Source organism: Canis lupus, chromosome 1 (assembly GCF_003254725.2).
Source record: "Canis lupus dingo isolate Sandy chromosome 1, ASM325472v2, whole genome shotgun sequence".
In the NCBI taxonomy this organism is placed as follows: domain Eukaryota; kingdom Metazoa; phylum Chordata; class Mammalia; order Carnivora; family Canidae; genus Canis; species Canis lupus.
In genome coordinates, this window is record NC_064243.1 from 51,569,332 (window position 1) to 51,586,930 (window position 17,599).

Consider the following 17,599-nt stretch of genomic DNA (forward strand, 5'->3'; position numbering starts at 1 on the left):
GTTACTCTCACCAGACATTTGTTTTTAATGCTACTTATTAGCAACCCGAGTGTTTTGAGCATCTATAGCCACCAGAGGCAGCCTTTTGAGAGCAGTTTTCACTTTCAATCACCTTTGTACCCTTCCACTGTACTTAGGACAGTGTCTGACATATATCATGCACTTTGTATTTTTTAAAATGTTATTTCATTATAGAATGTATTTAAAATGATATACTGGGGCACCTGGGTGGCTCAGTGGTTGTGTGTCTGCCTTTGGCTCCGGTCGTGATCCTGGGGTCCTGGGATCGAGTCCCCTATCAGGCTTCCCAAAGGGAACCTGCTTCTCCCTATGTTTATGTCTCTGCCTCTCTCTGTGTGTCTCTTATGAATAAATAAAATCTTTTAAAAAATGAAAAATAAAAAATAAAATAAAATTATATGCTAAGAGACAGATCCAGTGCAGATTTTCCATTAAAAAGCATTATCCTGAGCACAGTAAAAATGTGTATAAACTAAATCAGGCCATCACAGGCTTGTCAGCATCTCACATAGAAAATATTTCGTCACTAAAGTTGTATCTAAGCTCACCATCTTTCTTTTTAGAGCACACCACTTTCTGGAAGAATAGGGCAATAGCACCTCAAAACCCACACATTCCTCTGAAGGTTCAAATGGCAGCATACCCAACATTTAAATCCAGTATGACATTCAGAATACGAGAAATGAATTCCAGGGATACAAGTTTCACTTTGCAAAGTAGCCATCTTCCCTCTAATTCTTTTCTATCTGGTTTTAGCTTGGCATATTATTTGTGTTTGAGATGGAGCATTAAAGGCCGTAGAGCACAAAGATTGCCAGGCACCTGCTAACACTGGAAATATTTTACACTCTCATTGATTTGGTCTGTCTACTACGCAATTGTAATTAGAGATTCCAGAACCACTGATAGAAAGGTAACAGATTCGGCATCAAACTGTAACTGGCTGCTATACAACTGATCAGTATTACGCACAGTATTCCCGTAGAAGTGAATGAGTGTTTTGTGGAAAATCTATGGCAGGAAAAAATGTCCCTGATGTCATATTGAAAACTGCCAAGCTCTGCTGGAGGAAACTGTGTAACCGCCGATTGGATCTGCTCTGAAGGAATGATTTCCAGCCTCACCACCCATTTGGCATCCTTCCCATCCCCAAACTCTGCCTCTGAGCCTTCAGACCCCCTGAGCCCTGCCATCTCCTTCCTCTGCCCAGGTCCCCACCTCCTCCGGCCTCAGAGGCATCACCTCCACCACTTCAAGGAGGCGGCTCTGCCCTGGAGCTTCCCACCTGCTCTCTCCTTGCAGCATTCCTGGCTCCTTGACCCCTACACTCCTGCAGGTGTCCATTCCAAAACTCTGACCTGTGAAAAGCCACAAAGCCTTCCCTGCTTCCTTCCCTGCTCAACTTCTTGAAAACAGTCTTCTTAGGAAACCACTATATTCACTTGCCATTGCTTTTCATTCCACCTTGAACTGAACATTTTCCTAAAACTTCTCTCAGAATGCAGCCCATTGCCTGCTTGCTCCCAGACTCCTGGTTCTTTCTTTCCTGACTCTTCAGCATCTTCTAACTTGCTTGCTGCATCCTCCACCGAGGCTGGTTTCCTCCTGTGGGAAGACCAGCTGCCTGGTTCTCCTCCTGTCCACTCTTGCTCCTCCTCCCTCCTGCTGCCCCTGGGCATTCACATCCACCAAACCCTGGAGTTCTAGAAGATTCCACACCTCGAGCCCTCCTGCTGGCACCTGTTCCAACATGCTTCCTCTCCTGTGTTCCCACCTGGGCCCTACAATAACCAGAAAACTCTGCCTCTTTACCATTTCTCTAGAAGACACAGGGACATCATATTCCATCCTCCCTGGGACTCCCCACTCTCTGCTGATCACAAAATTTTAAGTTGTGAAATTTTTCATTTCCCCTGAGTCTCTTTTGGAGTTATGCCTTAGTTCCATCCCTCACTGTTACCTACCTATCTCAGAGGTTTTCTTACTGGATTTCTTGCTACAGGCCTTCACCTCCCTGGCCCACCCTGGGCCTTGGACCCACACACTGACAATGTCTTTCAAACCATTCAGGATTCCAGACCAGCCCACTGTCTGGTAGGCACTGCAGGCCCACCACCTCTTTGCAACATGGGACATGTTACTCAACCTCTCCATGCCTTGGTTTATACACCTATACAATGGCAGCAGGAATATGAACTACCTCATAGGGTTGATTGTTGGGAAGATTAAATAAATCAACCTCAGCCATGCCTGAGGACATGCCCCAGGAGCTTAGTCAGAGCTAGACCAGAGTCCGAGTTAGCACTGTGGCCAATCTTTGGTAGGACAGTTGGTGTGCACCATTGTCCGCCTGCCATCCTTCTTGCCAATCTGTTGCTCCTCTGTGCCCTTTGCTCTCTTGCTTCCATCTCCTTTTTCTTCTCTGCCAAGAATGTCCTCTCCCTTGGACCCCAGCAGGCATACTTCAAGGTCAGCTCAGTATCACCCTCTTCAAGGAGTATCCCACGCTCACATCACCCTTCTCTCACCCCAGCAAGCAAGAAACTAGTAGAATTTTTGCTCCCTCTGTGTGCCTTTTAGCACTTTGATCATGATTTTATCCAACGCTTTATATAACAATATATTATCATTCCATCTGCTTAGTAGTGACCTACCTGACTGCTGGAATCTGGGCTCCTCTGTCTTAAAATTCCATAGCACTTTAAATTCTCTAGCCCAGCAAATGGCATGCAGTAGGTCATAAATATTGGATGAGTTAATTTTTTAAATTGTAAATTTAGTGAAAATCAAGACCTTGCAAGGATGTTTTTCTGCTGGATTTGGATTATATCAGTATTGGTTTGGGGTGTTTTTTCTGCCCTGAAATTTTAAAAACCAGTCTCAGATCTTTTCTTAAAATAATGATTTTAAAAGTAAAATATCTTATATAAGACTTGGATGTATCACATTGTTTTACTTTCTATGAGAAAGCTGAAATAAATAATATTTGGATTTTTAAAATACTTTGGCATTCCAAAAAAGACATGAAAACTTAAAAATGCTCAATTTGCTTTAACATAACTGCAATTTGATAAATATTTTGGATGTTTATTTGCAAAAGAATATAAAGAATCTTTATTTTAAAGGTTTATTTGATCGTGCTGAAATATCACCATTGTACTCCACTAGAATGAATCATTTGTTGTACTGCGTGGTTTTTTTTAATTCCTTGCTCTTTAGACTGTTGTTTAAATCTTTTTTTTTTTTTAATGTGTTACCAAGGAGAAAATGTGATAGCAAATTCCATACTGTAGAATGGTATGCCCTCCCACCCTCCATCCCCACCAACACACACATAATGATGTCTGAGTATGTTCTGATCCGTATCCACAGGGTTTTGTTCCAGGCCTGAAAAAGACAGCCTCCCACTGAACAAATAAGCCCTCCAAAGGATGTGTTTTTCTTTGGTGCTCCTGCAAATTAGCACAAATCTGTGCTGTGCTGTATGGTATTTCAGAGAGGCATCTTATTATCTGTCCTAAATAGGAAAATGTGCAAAAAGTATGGTTTGCTTATTTCAGATACAATTCTTTCACCTCTATTTAAATCAGCATCAATGGGCATGAATTCAATCCCATGAATGACTTTACTTTGAAAATCATGAGTATAATTTGAGTTTCCCCTCAAAAACTCACCCTTTGGTCTAAGAAGAATGATATATATATAGCCTTAACTTTTTAACTGAACTTAAATATTCAAAACTATAATTCCAGGATGAAGTATGAAATGAAATCAAATGTGAAATCAATTTACAGATATGTCATCTAACAACATTCTTCCTTATAAATGCTTACAGTCATTTACACTTTTGAGCCCTTAAAATCTACGCCCAAATATTTCTTCTAAAATTAGCTGTTTTTCTTTTTCCTTTAATTTCAGTTTGTTTGGTTTAATGATAGCTACTGAACATAAATGCCCTTTACGATGGCACTTTCCAGCTGTGTGCAGAACTTTGTATTTAAGTACCAATTTGTGAGGAAAGAATGCTTCCAGCTCAATTGTCATCAGCATTAGAGGCTTTAGCAATTGCCAATTATTTTCCTAAATTACCTATTTTAATTAAGTAAAATATTGTGAATTTAAGATTATGAAATGTTCAACTATTATTTCATCTCTAACTAATTAGTGAAAGAAAGAGGAAATAATATTTGGTGACAGTAAGTGGCTATTTATAGAAGAAAACGCTTCTGTGCTTCCAATGCCTTAATTTAAGGAAAGAAGTACAAACTCTTCATGAAATCCCACCACGTATAGCATCTTTGCTGGAGTATATCTTCAAATGATCATTTGTTCTAATATGTATATTCATTAGAGCCAAAATGTGGAGGATTTTAAGGGGGCTATATATCCCTTGCCTGTTTACACCTCTGTAGATTCCCTTACATTTAAAAGTATCTATTTCCATTTCACTCTCACCAAACAAAAATAAAGTCTAGAATTTAGGAAAGGCCTTGATCATAGCTGTGGATATGATGGGATCCGTGGTTTGGTTTTGAGATTTCAATCCCTGACTTACCACTGGGTGCACATTCTACTCCATATAGGAGTATATTAAGGGCTGTGTGCAGACCAAGGAAAATTGGCTCCCAAAATCATCTGCCCAGCAGCTTACCACGATATTGGAAGACATCAAAAGCCACTACTAACTGACATTGGCAACTAACTGGCATGTGGAAAAACTTTCTTTTATATTTTAGTGCAGACTAGGACCCCCCTCCTCCACCACCCACCGAACTGTTGGGTCAAGGCAGAGAGCCACCCCGCAGCTCTCTTCCTACCCTGCAAGCCAGGGGACAGTGGTGAGTTCCAGGGGGGAAAGGGCTAGTGAAGAATACTGCTTGGCTGCTCCAGGGCACAGCCAGCATTCTGCAGTGTAGAGAACTAATTATGCACTCTTGATGAGATCATTAGAGGACAATAAAGGAAAATGGAAACAATTTGCAATATGTGTGGACAAATTTCCATATAGAATAATTTTTGTCTGTATTTCAGTGTTGGGTAGAAACTTTCTATCTTGAGGAAAGGTTGTTCTGTTTGTTTTTCATCTTCAGATTGAAACATATCCCCTAAACATAAAAGTATAGTTAGGAATTTTTATTCTTGATAGTTAACGTAGGTGGTATTGATATTTGCATTTCTGATCTGATAACTGTGTGGTACTCCCACACAGAAAAAGGGGAGAAGAAAAAAAAGGGGGAGAAGAAGCCTTGAGTTCCCACCTATGCATTTTCAATGTGCTCCTTTCACCTACCCACCTGATGCTGGAAACAATTAAATTAGGAGATTTATACTTTACATGTATTTTTATTAAAATACTACTCTCATTTTGCTTTCCAATGTATTCAACATGCAATTTTAGGTAATATATTTTAAAACACAGAAATGATTAATTTTATCATTATTTCTAGTGTAATCATGTAAATTCTTGGAGTTTCTAAAAGAGAAATTTTTTATATCAGTCGAGAGCCTATGTCACTCAATAGTTTGAAGCATCAGAGATGACACAGGCAAACTCAGGACACCTGGGCAGGTCAGTCAGTTAAGCAATGGACTCTTGATTTTGGCCTTGGTCATGTCAGGGTGGTGGGATGAAGCCCCCTGTAGGGCTTCATGCTTAGTGCAGGGTCTACTTGAGAAGCTCTCCCTTCCTCTCCCTCAGCCCCTCCCCCAGCTTGCATACAATCAATCAATCAATCAATCAATCAATAAATAAAATCTTTCAAAAAAATACAGGCAAACTGGATGGATGGCTAATCAAAATACAATGGAAGCCAATAAAGACAAATGCAAACTACCATCTCAAACAGTGATCAATCTTTAAATACAAAAGAAGGAAGAAAACCAATTACATCTAGTATTGGAGGAAAGACAAGGAGGTATTTGTAAATGAAAACTGAGTACAATTGGGACAATAGCCAGCTGTTGAGTGTGAGATGCGTGGAGTCAGTTCTTCCTCAAAAAGGAAATCTTTCAGCTGCAGTCTTGGACTCTGGAGGACCAAGTTAGGAAGAAGGAAAGAACTGATTACCAATAATGATCAGAAACTGAGAGACCCCAGCCTCTGGGTGGAAGAACTGCAGGGATCTTGCATCCTTTGATGATGCATCTCTAAGGGAAGGTGGCCATTTAAGTTGACTCCAAGAGAAGAGCATTTTGTCATCTCTTCTTCCCCTTGTGGATGTGCCAAGACACCTGAAAAATGGGCAGAGCCAATTCTTCAGCCCTGGTTCCGGAACTGGTATGGGGTCAGCGCTCTGTGGAGGGTGGTGCCCTGAACAGCCATCCCCGGGCAGCCTGGGTGAAGCTGTGCTCCAAGATGCTGAAGCTTCATGAGCCTGGGCTTGCTGGCCAAATGGAAAGGTCAGAGAGAAAACAGGATAAGCACCTCCAGTGTCATCATAAAATGCTCTTGAAGGCACTCTGTCGTCATTTGTTCTGCAGTGCCACTGCAGGAAACATGAGAAAAATGGTCAGCAACCTAGATATTTAGGTTAAATATTAGAAAGCCATTTTGACAGCTCAGGGAAATACTCTGACAGTTCATCTTAAAAGGTTATGGACTCTTCCTCATTTGTAGCATGTAATACTATGTGAGGGGGACTTTTGGAGGAGGCAGACTAAAGGATCATAAACCATAGGGAGAAAAAAGGAATTGAAAAAGCCACACTGATTTGTGAGAAATCACTTCACTCTGGGTCTGGATATTGCTTCTCTTGCCAGATTTAGCAAATTAAAATATGAGATGTCCCATTAATCTGAATCTCAGATGAATAACAAATGATTTTTTTTTTTAGTATAAATGACATGCAATATTTAGGACATACCTATACTAAAACATTTTTTGTTATTCATCTGAAACGTAACATTAACTGGGCATCCTGTGTTTTGTCTAGCAGCCACAGTATAACCACCTGTCTCCTACGTACTCGATCTGCATCCTATGGTCACCTGTGTGCTACATGCCAAAAAACATCCCATCAAAAAAATCAAGCCCAAATTCCCTGTCCTTGGAACCCTGAAAGTTACTAGATGTAATTACTACCCTAGCCAGGATAACTTAAAAAAATTTAATGTGAAATTAATATGATTATATATATAACTGATAATGCAAAGTGATTTATCCCAGCTCCAGAGCTCACACACCGAGATTATTGAATTAACTAATACTTTCTGCTTTACCCCTCCCTTCCATTTTACATTAAACTCCCAAATCAAGTAGTGGAGAACCTGTTTTCTTAATGTGACTTCCCTGCTTTAACAACTTCAGTGAAAGTCTAAATTGGCAAAGACTCTTTCCAATCCCCCTTTCCAAACACGTTTCTGCTTCCTTTGCCCCTGACTCATGCCCTGTGCTAGAAAGTGAGAGATTTGGCTGTTGATGAAAAGGCATGACTAGTACAACAAACTGAAACATTAGAAGGACAAGAGGGGCATCCAATAAAGACAGTGGGCAATTCCAGCTCAAGGAGCCAGGAAACACTCTCTGGAGGAGGTGGTGTTCAAACTGTGCTTTGAAGAACAAGTCAAATCCAGATACAGGAAGATGGGGAAGGAAAAGCATGGCAGGCTAAGGAGCCAGGCCTCAAGATGGGGACGCCCCTTTTGTGTTTAAGAACTACGAGAGGTCCTGATCAGCTGACTGTAAGACGATGCCCAGATTCAAGGAGATATTGACCTTTTTGTAATCTATAGAAAATTCTGGAGTACTGTGGCATAATTAGAGCCATACAATAGGAAAATTTATCTGCCAGCTATTTTAAGCATCAGAAACTAGGAAGTTAATTAAAAATATCTCTGATCTGTGACTTTAAAAATTCATTTTCAATATCACTATAAATCCACTCAACTGACTCTAAATCCCATGCCCAATTCAAAAATCCTTTCTGATTTTCTTCTCTGTCCTATCCCCAGTCCAAGCCAAGATTATATTCCAATCCCCCTCATTGTCAAGACACATTCTCTAATTTCACCTTCTAGCTCAGCCAAGCTGTGGTTCTGTGTACACACCGTACCATTCTGTGGCTTGTCTTCTGCTATTTCTTTATACCTTTCTTATTTGACCATCTCCCTCTGGAATGTCCTCTCCCCTTTTTTCTCCGGGTTCGTCCTTCAGGACTGAAATTAGTTATCACTTCTTTTAGGACCTTCTTCTTGAGATGGGCTGCTCTTTTCCAGGAATCTCCTGTGCAGTTGCTCCTTATGCTCTACAAAACCCTCACATCCATCCATCTGTGGGATGCTGTGGTTTTGTCTTTGGATCCTGGCTAATGCAGTCTGTCTCCTTCAGGGTTGTCAGCCATTCTTCTGGATTCAACCATCACCTATAAGCTCATGACTCCAAAATTTCAATTCCAGATTTCCCCCTAAACCATAGACCTCTGTGTCAAACTACCTGTCTTCTCCCAAAGTCTCAAAGTACTCCAGACCCAAAGATTTTAAAGCTAACCTCTCATCTTCCCCCTACATTGCCTTCTCCACTGACCCAGTTCACAGATGAACCTGGGAGACATAGTAGACTCTTTCTTTCTCTTTTCCTAAAGCATCACTTCTAGTCCAACTAGTCACAAAGCCCTCTCTGTGCAGTCTCTTTAATACCCCCTGCATCCAGCAAATCTCTTCCTTTTCCATTGCTACTGTCTTGATCCAGACTGAGAATCTGTCCCCTTCAGTCCTTCTCCAAACCATCTAGGCTCATTTTCTATTGCTGCTCTAACAACTTGACAAAGTTAGTAGTCCCTAGCTGCACCAGCTTATTGTCTTGTGGTTCTAGTTCAGCGGTCCAACACAGGTCTACTGGGCAAAAGCCAAGGTTTTTGCAAAGCTGTGTTTCTTTCTGCATGCTCTAGGAAAAAGTGCTTCTTTTCCTGCTCCAACTTCCATTTCTGGGCACACAGGCCCTTCCTCCATCTACAAAGCCAACAGCATCACAGCTTTCTAACTTTTCTTCCTTTGGCATCTTTTTTTTTTTAATTTTATTTATATATTCATGACAGACACAGAGAGAGAGAGAGAGAGAGAGAGAGAGAGAGAGAGAGAGAGAGGCAGAGACACAGGCAGAGGGAGAAGCAGGCTCCATACAGGGAGCCTGATGTGGGACTCGATCCCGGATCTCCAAGATCACACCCCAGGCTGAAGGCAGCACTAAACCCCTGGGCCACTGGGGCTGCCCTCCTTTGGCATCTTTAATGCTCCTCTTTTAAGGACCATTCTGACATTGATTACATTAGAATACACATTATCCAGGATAATCTTCCCATCTCAAGGTCCTTAATTTAAGCACACCTACAAAGTTCCTCTTGCCATGTAATGTAACATGTTCATAGGTTCCAGGAATTAGGAAGCATTACTTTGCCTACCACACCATTACTGGAGTGATCTTTCTAGAACACATCTCTTATGTTATATCTACTTCATGTAAGATGAAATCCAAACTTTCTAGTTGGGCATATAATGTTCTCCATCTCTGTCCCATGTCAAGTAGCATGTGGTATCTAAGAAACTATACCATGCTGTTGTATGCCTCTGTACTTTTGCTAACTCTGCTCTCACAATCAAGAATGTCCTTCCCTTCTCCCAGCTTCCACGAACATCCTCAAAGCCTTCCCAAATGTACCACTAGAGGTAGGAATGCACACTCCCTCATTTGGGTACTTGCTCTACCTGTACCAGCTTCTCTTCTCCTGTCAACCTTCCCACTTCACTGTTTAGTGGTTGGTCCCCCTCCACCACCAGCAGGCAAGCCCCAGGAGGGTGAGAAGGTGGCCTGACTCGACATCACCTCCCCAGGGCCTTCCACAGTGCCTTAGAAATGACAGGTGAAGGAGTGCATGGATGTGCTGAAGAATGTTGATGGTATTCATGTTTATTCCCATTTTTAACATGAGGAGAGTTATCCAATAGGTTAAGAATATAAATAGTCATGTCTCGGAATTTAAAAAAGAAACAAACTAATTCTTCACTTTACTCCGCCACTGGAGTTTAATTTAATTTAAGTGAAATTAAACCATCACACTGACTTTGAGGAGTCCATCATTTCTTCTGTTCTGTCCTACATGGTTTTGGCCCCTTGGTGCTTTATTCAACCAATGCTTCTTGTTGAATAACTATAAAATTTGTCATTGGAGGAGAAACAAATGGGGTATAATTTACTGATCGGTTGACAGTGAATGACGATTGACAAAAGGATGCACTTTATTTTTGACATCTCTATTAGGATCCAGGAATCCTATAGTTCTGGGAAAGGAATGAGGAGAAAATCATTTTTGGAGTCACCTACAAAGCCTAATGAATAATATTCCTTTTACTCCCCACCATGACCATGTGAGGTAGTCATTCTAACACCCTCCATTTCATGGAGGGGCAAACTGTAGCTCTGAGGGTCTGAGAAATTCATCCAGGTCCTCTGGGAGGTGCAAGAGCCCAGAGTGGCCCATAGCCTGTGTTTTTCTGCCTCAAGTAAAATGAGGCTGCTCACTGTGTTAAGACCTGTACCTGCAGGGAGTGGCCACCTTAATTCATGTTCGAGCTGGGAAGATTTTGCGATTGGCTTGAGTGCAGAATTACAGTAAAAGCAGCTAGTGTGAGATTGAGGAGGGAAAGGTGGGTTTTAGTAACCTGCCTGTGCATGCCTGGTTGAAGTGCACCACTAAACCCCTTTCACCCCTCATTACTTGTGTCATAGGATGGGGAATGAGCTATTTGAGCTGATGAACCCTTAAAGATCAAAGATTCCATTTTTATGCAAATAGCCAAGAGCAATAAACCTGGGAAAGAGAAGTCAGGAATATAAATTACCGTAGGATGTGTATCTTTGAAAGGAACAGCAAGCCAGGTTGTTACTCAGAATTAAACTTACGGCAATGACAACTTTTTAAATTTGTGTTTTAAATTATTTTTAAATGAGAAGAGATAATGGTAAAATATAACCCTGATTTTCATTGTTTATATAATACATCACAATCGTAAGATGACTTAAGTATGCAATTTTGAATTAGGAAATAATATTGTAAACTCTGATGTGCCAGATACCTCTTCACCCCAGAGCAGGTGTGTGGTACTGAAAGCTACTGGAATCCAACTTCAATACCATTCTCAAACTAAACATGCCTTCTGTCATTTTGGAAACCCATTTCGTAACCACAGCAGAGTAATCCGATTATTCATCATACTGCCATATTAATTATAAGCCTGCCTTTACATCCAGATCCTTCCTGCGTAGACTTGCTTGGAGGCAGAACATTCTGTTGAAAATAAGCTGCTTTCAATGTCAGGAACGTGGACTTTGAAGTAATAGAGACCTGGTCCCCTCATAGATGATCAACTTGTGGGCTATGTGACCTCAGACAACTTGGTAACTTCTCTGAGCTCCTTAGTCACTGCATATGGTTGTTCGGAGGGTCACATGATATAATATTTAAAGGGATTTAAATATTGCATCTGTCTTGCATTTGGTGTTTTAAAATGTTGTTTTATTTTTAACTAAAACAAAAGAAATCAATGTGCTCCAAAGGCAGGGTTTTTCCAGACTTATACTTGCATTTATACCATATATTAAAAAAACAAATAAACAAACAACTAGTGTTGAATGTCTAGTAGCAAGAGTAGTGAACTGAGTCCCAAGATACAGATTTTAATCCTGGCTCTATACTCCGTAGCTTTTTCTTTCTTCCTTCCTTAGCCATCATATTAAGTATTTAATATAACAGCAATCTGCTAAATTCTTTCTCTATATTACTTTTTTTTACTCATGAAGGTCATGCATAACCTTGATTAAGTTACTTTTCCTTTCTAGATGCTTCTACAAATAAAGGTGTCAAATACCCTCTCAGGTCACCTCAATAATAGTGTCCAAAAGAAACATCTTCAACAAAGTGTTTTCTCATTCTGCTAGAATTCCAGGGTTGGAAATCCTAGAGTTTTGATGACACAATTACATACTTTCCGCTGCCTTCTGGTGGTCCCCATCCTCATTCTGTTTCCATTACTGTGACTTTATCTCCTTTCCTCCCCCAAGATCAACAACCCTCACTCAAACCTACTATCTCTTTACTAGTCCTTTTTCCATACAGCCTGGCTTTCTCCTGCCAAGTGTTGCTTACCTACTTCCATAGATTAATTATTTTTACTTTTATTATTTTTTTTCTCCATGTCTAAGAACCATTATTGGGTTAAGAGACTCAAACCAAAGATATCATTCTGTATTTATCTGCTCTCTGTCAAGTCCAAAGGGTAGATTTATTGTCATTCCATGTATTTTGTAGACACCATAGTTGGATGAGATTTCTTAATCTTAACAGAGTTAATGCTTCCAGGAAACTTAATAAAGATTCTACAGCCATTTTAATAATCAGGAAACGATACTGAAGATTTATCTGTGAGTAGCAAAAATCCATCCACTTTAAAGTCTGTCACCAGACTAAATAATAATGTTCCCTATTCTGCATCATTTCTGTACCTCAAGATGTCTTGTCAAGTGTATTTAATATCCAGGATATTTAATTTACCACAGAGTTAACTCAGATATATTTGTATTAACTTTTCCTGCAGAGCTTTGCAAGTCACCAAGACTTAAAATAATGGAGGTCTAACCTGTAGGTGAATAATTACTTTTTTCCTTTTCATGTATTGTACTCACTAAAATATATTGATGCATTAATAAATGGCATACCTTTTGTCCTAAATTTTAACAAAATAGCTGTTTTACAGAAGCTTGAATTGCAGCGTGCACAGTATTGACATCACGATAGGAAAGTGAGGCATTTTAGTAATTAAGTTAAGCAGTTATTTTGCCCCCACAACTCAATTTTCTTTCCAATTTTCCAACCCCAATTCAGAATTACTGAACCTGAAACTTGCTGAGAAGAATATATGTACTCAGCTTAATTTCCCCCTTTAATATTGCTTAAGGGAACAAAACCCTCTCTTCTTGGAGAAATTCTCACTACACTCCCTAGATTTTTTTTCTTCCTTCCATAGCTACCATATTCAGCACTTAATATCTTGGGCATTCTGCTAGATTCATTCCAAACACTCTCTTATTTACTCACAAGGATCTTCTGTAGGGCTGAATTGACTGAAGCCTAGGGCTCATACATGTCAGGGACACAGTAGGAAGTGGAGCTTCCAGAATGCCTGCCTGCTGGGAAGTCCATACTCACACCTGCCCCATTAGATAAGGCACTGCACCTGGTAGCTCCATGGCATGCCATCAGCACCACATGTACTTGGCCCCTGTTACATTTTGCATCTTCTTAAAGCTCATAGTCTGGAGTTTTAGATCTTTCAGGATTTGGTTCTTACTTTACTGAGCCTATTTTATTTGCCATTATCCTTGAGTATGAATCTTTTCCATCATCAAGGCTAATTTTTTATTGTCCAGGACATCCCATATTAGCATTATTCATGATAGAAGTCTTATTTAGAGTATTCATTTTTCAAATTTTCAGGAAGCGGTTGCACTGTTTCTTGTTTCTCGTTTTTCTTCCTATTTAATGCAGTATCTTGCAGAACATTCCATATCAGGACATTTAGACCTACTCATTTATTCAAAGACTGAATGGATTCCTTTGCATGGCTCTGCACATCTATGTAACCAATCCTTTTTTTTTTTTTTTTTTGGACATTACAGTCGTTTCTAGGATTTTGCTACTGAAAGCAAATTATATATTATATATATATATATATTATATATATGTATTATATATATATTATATATATGTATTTTGTGGGTATACATATATTTCATGCACTTGCATGAACACATTGGAAAAACACATTTTTAAGAATAAGATTTTCATGTTTCAGTTTTACAGATAGTGACCTTGACCTCTTCCATCCTCTAGAATCCTAAGAGATTGTTTGTCAAGATCCATATCTTCTGAATTTTGAGTTTTTCTTTTGTGTGTCCTTTGACACCCAGGTTGAGAGTAAGTTTGTTCCCTGGCTCCATGGACTAAGAGCTTGTACTATACAGCATCCAGTAGAAATTACCAAGAGCCACACTGACCTCTCAAAATCCAGATACTACTTGTTTGGGTTTTAGAGAAGGATTCAAATTATGGACATTTATTAAAATTATTTGGTTTAGCCACAATAGTAATGACTTCTCAAATAGATTTGCATGAAATTGTAAATATGGATCTTTTAAAAAAATAAATAAATAAAAATAAATATGGATCTTTTGAGTGGAACAGAGTAGATGTATACCTGCCACATCTAGTGGGTCAGATGCACATCACTAGGAGAGATGTGTAACTCCATCGGCAATAAACATCTTTGGAGCAGCCTCGGATCTGGGGCTTGCAGGAGCCACCAAAGCATGGAATCTGACAGAAGGAAAAGCTGAGAGTAACCAGGCAGCTACTGGGACCTGTCTCATCCAGGAGAACCAGGAGAGCAAGGTCTGAGCAGGTGGTGATCTACAAAGAGGACCATTCTGCTAAGTGGAATACAGCAAGGGAGAAGCAGCAAGTGGTCTTGGAAACCAGTAATCATCAACATGGCTCCAGGTTCAGTCAGGTTCTGGAAGGACCATTGTTCTCAGTCTTGGCTGGACACTGAAATCACATGGGAAGTTTTAAAAGCCCTGATGCGGATTGCTATTCCCACTTGTTCCACAACAACCTCAATCCCCCTCAAATGCCTCTAAATAATCTGAGTCACATGTGTTCATGACACAGTATTTTCAGCTTTCATTTACTTTCAGCCAACTTTTTCCTTCTTGTTCTATCTGATCCAACAAGAGAATATCCTTTGAATTGGACCGTGCAGCTTCCCAGAGTAAATGCCTGTGCAATTTTCTCTAATTTCCTGGTCCTGCAGAGATTCAGGCCTGGGGATCAGCCTGGGCTTGAGTATTTTTAAAACTTCCCAGATGGTAGTGATAGGCAGCCAAGGCTAAGAACAACTATAGTAGGACCACGACTCCCAGTCCCACGACTGCCAAGAGCTAGTCAAGGATGCAGGCCCCAGCAAAGCAGGGCATGATGGTCTCCTGTTCCTGCTGTGAAATGGAGGTAACAACAAAATGATAGAGACGGAGAGCCAGTTAGGAGACTCCACCAACCCAGCAGGACCAGAAAAGGCTACATAGTGCTGGGTAACTGGGGCGGCCTTCAGACCCACTAGAGACCACACAGCAAGACTAACTCAGATCTTATCAGCGCAGGCTGCTAATGTAATTCTGTTCTGACCAAGTTTCCCTGAGAAGCAAGTACAATTCTGCCTGCAAGGAGAGGGCATCAGTAACCCCAGCAGGGAGGGCTAAAGGAAATCAGGACCTGACCTCCTTCTTTTGAAATAATTGCATACTTCTGTATCCACAGTCTAAAATGTGGCTAGCTGCACCCATATGGGGATCTTCAACCATTTCCACACCTACTTGTCAATGCAACTACTTTTTCATCAACTCCAATTTTGTGCCATATTTAAATGCCGAGGATTTTAATAGTATTAAACATGTTATTGTCCATATTCTTACATGATTTTATTCTTGTATCTACCTTTGTAATTGAATTTTATAAATTTAGAAATTGTCTGTGAGTAGTTAAAAAAGTTTTTAGTAACATATTAAAAATTAAAATCTTGTTAGGAGAGTTTATAGAGTTAGACCCTCAACCTAAATTCCTTTTGATGTGAATAATAACTTTTCTTGTATGATACAAAGGAGCAAATAATCACAAAGATGATTTTCAAAGGAAATAGAATTTTAGACCTGGATTATTATTTTAAACCGATGGCCACTATATTTAGTGGTAAATACATATGTAATTTATTTTTTTTAAGTTGTCAGGTACCAAAGAAGAATCTCAGAGAAGTAGAAATTGCTTACATAGACACTTCCTCAGATTTTCATTTCTTGCTTTTCTCTTCTCGTGAGCAATTGTGAAATTCTGCAAAGTTTCACATTAAAAAAATATTTGACAAGAAAAACACATAAAATATTTTGAAAAATCTAAGGAGGGAGGGCATATTGAGGAAAGGTAATTGGGAGGTAGAAATTGGGTCACAATATGAAACAAAATAGTGTTTGTTTCTATTCCCACTCGTTCTCGTGCGATAAACCTAATCCTCCTCAAATTCCTCCAAATATCTGAGTCACTTGTGTTCATGACACAGTCTTTTCAGCTTCTGTTTCATTTCTGCCTCTCTTCCTCTCTTCCTCTCCTGCTCAATCACCTAATCCTTTGATTTAGCCCATGTAACCATCCCAGCCCCTGTGTATACGCTATGCTACTAAACTAGGGCCCCAGTTGGGGACCTAGAACTCATCTTACCCCAGTGGAAATTTTTTTCCCAGATTTCTGCCATGACTTCTGGTCTACCCTCAGTATCCAGTCCATATTCCATGACACTGTGGGGTGAAAGCAGGGGGCATTGTGCTTATCCCTTGCATGGGTGACCAGGAAAGCAAGCAAGGCTACCTTCTGATCTTGTGAAACCTTTCATTATAGCAAGAGTCTTGGGAGCTGGACTGCAAAACTGTCAGATTAATAAATATTGTAGTATTCAAATGTGCCCCATCTCTCATCCACTGGTATATTGGTTTTGGACCTTATCACACTTATTACAAGCCCCTATCACACTTGACTTTAAAACCTTGCATATCTTGGCAGGCCACCTAGCTTAAAGACAGAAACCTAGATTTAAATCCAGATATTCATGTTAACTGAGTGGCCTCACACAAGTCACTAAGCCATTCTAAGTCCCATGGAGTTGACCTTAAATGTTGACCTTATCCCTGTGGAGCTGTGGTGATATGACAAGATAATGTAAGCTCAGGGAATGGATGGATGGTTGGATGGATGGATAGAGAGATGGATGAAAACTGTGATGTTCTAGACAAGAATTTGCTATTGTGGTGTTCACAGAAGTTCGATGCCAAAAGCATGTATTAAGCTTCTCCTAAGTTCCTTGTATGCATGCTAGGCTCTATAAGAGTTAAGTAAAAATATCTAGTCCCTATCCCCAGGGGCTGACATGTGTGACAAATCCTACATCGTGACAAACAAAATGCAAGGGGGATGGCTAGATTAATTCCAAATGGGTGTCTTGAAAAAGTCTGGTGAAGAATAGCCCTAAAGAGGGCTTACAATTTCTCCAGATAAACATTAAATGCATTCCAGGCAGAAAGAACAGCACAGCAAAGGCACAAAAGCAGAGAGGTTGTGGTACCTATTCAGAAAACAGTCAACAGTGTCATTGGCCAAGAACTTGGACAAGGAATGGAACTGAGGAGTAGAGTGAGGGACAACTGTAAGGATACAATAGGCCAGAGGCCACACTGGAATCCAGTGAATACCAAGCTGAGACATTTGATTTCATGCCAAATTCAATGAGGAGGAATTGATGGAAAGTGACTTCATTCATCTAATCACCCACCACTTATTTATTGTTACCTAGAGGTACCAAATACAGGAAATACACTGGTAAAGAGGACACAGCCCTGACCTCAAGGAGACCTCTGTGTCATGGAGAAAAATGGGTAAATGTACCAGAAACTTCCATCCTCATGATAAATACTGTGATGGGGTAAGACAGA

General features: G+C 40.1%; 1 protein-coding gene and 1 long non-coding RNA gene across 4 annotated transcripts in view; one reads left to right on the top strand and one right to left on the bottom strand.

Moving 5' to 3' along the window:
* PACRG (parkin coregulated) overlaps window positions 1-17,599 on the top strand; it is a 516,291-nt gene that overhangs the window by 370,697 nt on the left and 127,995 nt on the right. The window lies entirely within an intron of this gene.
* LOC125755756 (uncharacterized) overlaps window positions 5,350-17,599 on the bottom strand; it is a 43,443-nt gene continuing 31,193 nt past the window's right edge. The window contains exon 4 of the long non-coding RNA XR_007413031.1: window positions 5,350-6,506. This is a non-coding gene — a long non-coding RNA (uncharacterized LOC125755756). The remainder of the gene's footprint in view (window positions 6,507-17,599) is intronic.